Below are 6000 nucleotides of genomic sequence, written 5' to 3' on the forward strand. Positions count from 1 at the left end.
AGCTCCTGTAGGTGTCAAGATACAAAACCCCGAGGGGTTAATGTGACATATACAGGAAGATAACAAAGGTAATTGCCAATAGCTATGAACTGGCTCAAACAGCTCAACTCTTTTGTCCATTTCCATTATCTCCAGCGCCCTGGGTCAAATTCACCCACACTGGGTGTAACTCCTCTGAGAAAGAGTGCATGGCTACAACAAATGGATTTGCTCCCTTGTGCATATTGCCTATGCAATAAGGGCTGAGAGTAGCATTCGGCTTCCAATCTGCCTCTGGTCCACGACTTGCAAACCCCTTATCTGCATGGACCAACCATAGGGGAATTCAGTGCCAAAAGGGGCAGAGCGAAAATGTGAAGAGCCGGTCCACTGGGGATTGGTAAACTAACAGCATAAGGGATCATTTTTCAAAAACCCTCCCACACACATCAGAATCCTTTGAAGATCGCTTACAAGGGCATCACCCTTTGTGTTAGTCAGAGTTCTGCTGGTGAAAATGTGCTGGACAGAAAGCCCTAGGTCATTATATGATCTGTCTCTCTAGGCACAAAGCACATACAGCATGGACCTTTCAGCCAGGGCCAGGTCTAGCTCAGAACACTATGGATTTTAGCCAGGGCCAGGACTAGCAGTAAGGAAAACTCACCTTGTGGCAATCGCAGCTGGGAGAGGCCCCAAACCCCAGGGAATAGCCTGGATTTCTAGCCTGAGTTTACAGCTCCCCAGGAAGTCCAGAGAAGCATCTGAACACTTTTCTAAACAAAGCCCCAAACTTTGAACCTCTTGAATTTGGCCCATCACTTGTAGTAACTGGACAGGCTAGAAATGGAACTGCAGAAAAAGTCCAGATCTGGATTAAAATGTCTGAGTTGTCCTGACCGTTGACTTAAGTGGCGCTCCACCAGTTTACAACAGCTGAGAATCTGGTCCGGTCTCTTCAAACTTTGTCCTGATGTGAAAGTTAGTCAGCTCACATAAGGTTAGTTGAAGTCACTTGTTATAATTATTTTACTGGAGTTAGTTGCCTCTTCGGTCAATATTTTGCACTCAATACCCTATTCCTGCTGAGGATGCTGGTAGTATAGGTCTACTGGTACATTCATAGTCTTCTGACCTGAGATGAACTATTTGAGTGCAGCCACTATACCTACATTTTTTATTTCATCCCAAACATGCACATTGGCCCATACAGTGGAACGGAGGTGGCTCCACTGAAGCCAGTGCAACTACGCTGATTTACACCAACTGAGGGTCTGTCCTATTGGCTTTAAATCCATCTGTCTGCTGTACCCAGTCACATGGAAAGCTACAGGTTTTCCTCTGCATCTGTCATGAGGGGGAGAGAAATCACAGAAACAATGAAAACCTGACTGTTTACATATGTTTTGTTTTATAAATGGGCTTGTATAGAAAGTTGCAGCACTGCTCCACAGACGACAAGCATAAATCTCTTATCACGAAAGCCATATGTCTTGGTTTCCTCATCTGTGGTAACATACGAGCAGCAGCAGTTTGGTCATGAGGAAGCTGGATGTAACCCACTCAGCATACCACATTAGGAAAGATTTTGGTGAAAGCAACAGTTCAATACAGCACAGTTTAGTTCTCTATAGTGTCACTCACCCGCAGGATATTCCACTGCGCAGTCAATTGCGGCTATGACGGGGGACACTCACCTCTCATGAGTGCCTCCTTTTGCTTGGGGTGCAAACCTGCGCACTCTGCTCCCAGTGCCCCCTGTTAGTTATTAAGCTCATCAGGTGGGTCTTCAGTGGCTCACCCCTCCAGCCAAGTCTCACTCACTCAATATGCGAACAAACAAACCCCTTCCAGGGTAAAGGATCAAACAGGGCCTGTCTCTGTGCCCTTGTTAAAGCCTTTAGGCCTGTCGCTGGGCTCAGTCCTTAGCCTCTTCTGGGCTAGCTTTAAGTCCGTGCCTGCTTTGGCATAGAGCAGTGCCCAACGGCTTTCTCCCTAGAAACGCTTCGCCTGTAAAGGTTCTTATTGTCCTACGTCTCCAGCCAGGTCACTTCTTTAAGTTCAGTTCCCTTCCAGGGCCAATGAAGTTCAGACGAATGGTTAGCCATCTTCAGCCCAGTCTTTGAGCCCTGTAAATTCCAGCCCTGTGCTTGGGCTTTTAAATGAAACTTTGTCCCCTTCTGATTTAGTTGGTGTTGGCCTTGCTTTGAGCAGGGGGTTGGACTAGATGACCTCCTGAGGTCTCTTCCAACCCTAATCTTCTATGATTCTATGATTCTCAGGACTTTGGCCACTCTGCCAGTGATGGGGTGGGAGGAGGGGACCTGGGCCCACCCACTACTCAGGGTCCCAATCCAGGGACCCAACAAATAGCAGCCTCGTGCTGCTTCCTTTAATAGTTGCTGCTGCTATTCCCTGGGCCACTTCTGCCGTAGCCCCTTCCTCTTCACCCTTTACCTTAGGGTTACGGTCCTTGGGTTCTTGGTCTGTTCCTGGCTTGAGCAGGGTCTTTCCCAGACCTCCTCACCTGGAGAGTTTCAAAGCCTTCCACTCCTTCCTCACCCTTCTGATCCCAGCCAGCAACCAACTAGCTCAACTCCTGCAGCACCTTTTATCTGAGCCTGTTATGCTTCAATTGGCTGCTTCCCTACAGCTTTTCTAGGCAGGCCTGGGAGACCCCACCCTTCACTGCTCCTTTTCTGGGGAAGGATGTGGTAGGACTGCAAGGCCTCCAGCCAGGGGTCACAAAGGACCTGGTACACCCGTGACATGCCTCCCCCACCACAGAAAGGATTGGGATGGGGTTGCCAATTTTGGTTGAATGTATTCTTGGAGGTTTCATCACATGACAAATTTTAATTATAGATTCGTCTCCAGGAATTAAAGATTCCAGGACAATCCTGGAGGGTTGCCAACCCTAGGTACTATTGAGGGTAACGTCGCCTCCTATCTGGTCTTTTGCCCTGCTTAGTTAGGGTCTTCTCTCCGAGGCCTCTGTGCCTGGAAAGGTTATAACAATCATTGCCCCTTTTAGTCTGGGTTCCCTCTCAGGCCTCTGTACCCAGAGAGCTATTAGTATTCTCTGCCCTGGTTTCTCAGCATCCTCTCTCCTAGGCCTCTTGTCTGGAAAGTCTTTCCTTTCCTGCAGGGTCTGAGTTCCCACTGCAGTCTGATTCACTCTAGTGTTTGTCCCTATGGTTTGCCTGGGCATTCTCCGTCCCAGTTACTTCATGTGTTAGCTCCTTCCTAGCCACTACCAGGAATGCGGAATGACCCCCTGCCAGGTCCATGATCATCACCGCCACATCTCCCTTTACAATCTCCAGTGTACTCCAGTCCCCAGACTGTGACACCCCCTCCTTTTTTCCTCTCTCTCTCTCTCTCTGAGGTCCCCTTCTTTTCTCTGGTGGCCACTCATTTCTCTAAGAGGACAATGTTGTTTTAAATGCCCTGCCACCTCGCAGGCAAAACATACCGGTGCTGCCCTTGCTTTGGCAGTGGGCCGAGTATCCCTTGGGGCCCGTACAGTACCTCTCATGCCCAGAGTCACCCTTGCCATCATGGTTCATATAGAGGCAGGTACTTCTGATATGTCCAAGTTACCCACAGGCATAGCATGTTCTTGACTGGGCCTCATTCCTCTTAGGCTATGGAGGAGTTTGTGGCTCTTCCTGTAGTTCACCCCAGAAATTCTGTCTTTTTCCCCTGGTTCACCTGAGGGCAAGCCTTTATTGCGTGTCCCCTCTGTCCATATCCACAACATCTCCTTGGCCATGCCTCAGGTCTCCAGCCAGCTAGACCCCTCTTGTCTACCCAGTACCTGTAACCGTTGCGGCTTCTTTCCTGCAGGATCCGTAAGAGGCACTGCTGCTATTCCTCTAGCCTGGCAGGCCACTGTTGCAGCTTGCAATGTGGCTAGAACTGCAAGCCCATTGGCGGGCCCCTCCAACTCCTTCCCTTTTGAGGTCTACAATGGCCAGACTTATTTGGGTGCTGTCATGCCCAATACACCCAGTCACAGAAGCCCATATAGAATCATAGATTATTAGGGTTGGAAGGGACCTCAGGAGATCATCTAGTCCAACCCCCTGCTCAAAGCAGGATCAATCCCCAACTAAATCCCCAAATGGCCCCCTCAAGGATTGAACTCACAACCCTGGGTTTAGCAGGCCAATGCTCAAACCACTGAGCTATCTTAGCAACCTTCTGCTGGAGATGAGACAGAACTGCAAAACTTGAATTTGGATCTGAATTTACAATCTGATTTCCAGAGGTGTGGAGTTGCTATCTCTCTCTTTCAAGTAAATGGGAGCTGTAGGGACTCGGCACCTCTGAAAATTAGGCTACCTGATTTCAAATCCCATTGGCAGTTGTCCAACCAATTTGAGCTCCCCTTTAAATCTGCAGGCAGACAGAGGCAGAGAAGGCCTTCCAGGAATGCAGCTGCTGAGGGCCATTCTAGGGCACGTCCTACAGATCAGAGGGCATAGTCTGCAGATTGCTAGCCACAGGGTCCCTGACTCAGAACTGAGCTGTACGCTCAGACCCAGGATTGTTTTGTCTAGGGCAGAAGGAAAGATGGGGATAGGCACTGCTCTGCAGAACAATGATGCCCCTGAAATCCAGAGATCTACTCATAACCTATCTCCTGGCGATGGCCATTTAGAAGTCTAGGAGAAGAAAGCTCTCTGTGACTCATGCATACACATCTGGGCAGAGTTCTGCTTGTAATGCAGGGGTAGGCAACCTATGGCATGCATGCCAAAGGTGGCACACGAGCTGATTTTCTGTGGTATTCACCCTGCCCGGTTCCTGGCCACTGGTCCGGGGGGCTCTGCATTTTAATTTAATTTTAAATGAAGCTTCTTAAACATTTTAAAAACCTTATTTACTTTACATACAACAATAGTTTAGTGATAGATTATAGACTTATAGAAAGAGACCTTCTAACAACGTTAAAATGTATGACTGGCACCCAGAACCTTAAATTAGAGTGAATAAATGAAGACTCGGCACACCACTTCTGAAAGGTTGCCGACCCCTGTTGTAATGGAAGGCTAACCTGTTCAGCCACTAGGTGGCACTGTGTGTAAAATACCTTATTTAAACAAGCCTCAGCCATACCTGGCGGAGCACTGAAGGAGCTTATGATGAACACATCTGTATGTATAAGCTAGCTCCGTAGCCAGTCCATATCTCGTACAGGAGCAGGACACCATTGTCCATGGACTCCCACAACAGCCCCTCAGAGCAGTGGGTATTACCTAGGGTTCTCTCCTCACTGCTCCCTCTGATACGCTCTTTTGCTCAGCCTTTGACTTTACTCCAATCATAAGAGCAGCCATATTGGGTCAGACCAAATGGTCCATCTAGCTTAGTATCCTCTCTGTTGACAGTGGCCAAGGCCAGGGGCTTCAGAGGGAATGAACAGAACAGGCAGTCATCAAGGGATCCATCATCTCCTGTCCTCCAGTCCCAGCTTCTGGCAGTCAGAGGCTAGGGACATTCAGAGCGTGTCGTCGTGTCCCTGGACATCTTGGGTAATAGTTATTGATGAACATATCCTCCATGAATTTAATTCGCTCTTTTACCCAGTTATACTTTTGAGCTTTGCAATATCACCTAGCAACGAGTTCCCCAGGTTGACGGTGTGTTGTGTGAAGAAATACTTCCTTTTTTTAAAACTTGCTGCCTATTAATTTCATTGGGTGACCGCTGATTCTTGTGTTATGTGAAGAGGTAAATGACACTTCTCCATTCACTTTTTCCACACCATTCATGATTTTATAGTCCCTGCCCTTCTTGAGTTGTTTCACATAAACATCTGACCCCAGTTCCTCTTTATGACTTTGAGAAAGTCCAGAGAGAAGCAACAAAAAGGATGAAAGGTTTAGAAAACATGACCTATGAGGGAAGATTGAAAAAACTGGGTTTGTTTAGTTTGGAGAAGAGAAGACAGAGGGGACATGATAACTGTTTTCAAGTACATAAAAGGTTGTTACAAGGAGGGAGAAAAATTGT

The sequence above is a fragment of the Terrapene carolina genome, unplaced genomic scaffold, assembly GCF_002925995.2.
Source record: "Terrapene carolina triunguis isolate 2854851 unplaced genomic scaffold, T_m_triunguis-2.0 Scaffold111, whole genome shotgun sequence".
NCBI classification, from domain to species: domain Eukaryota; kingdom Metazoa; phylum Chordata; order Testudines; family Emydidae; genus Terrapene; species Terrapene triunguis.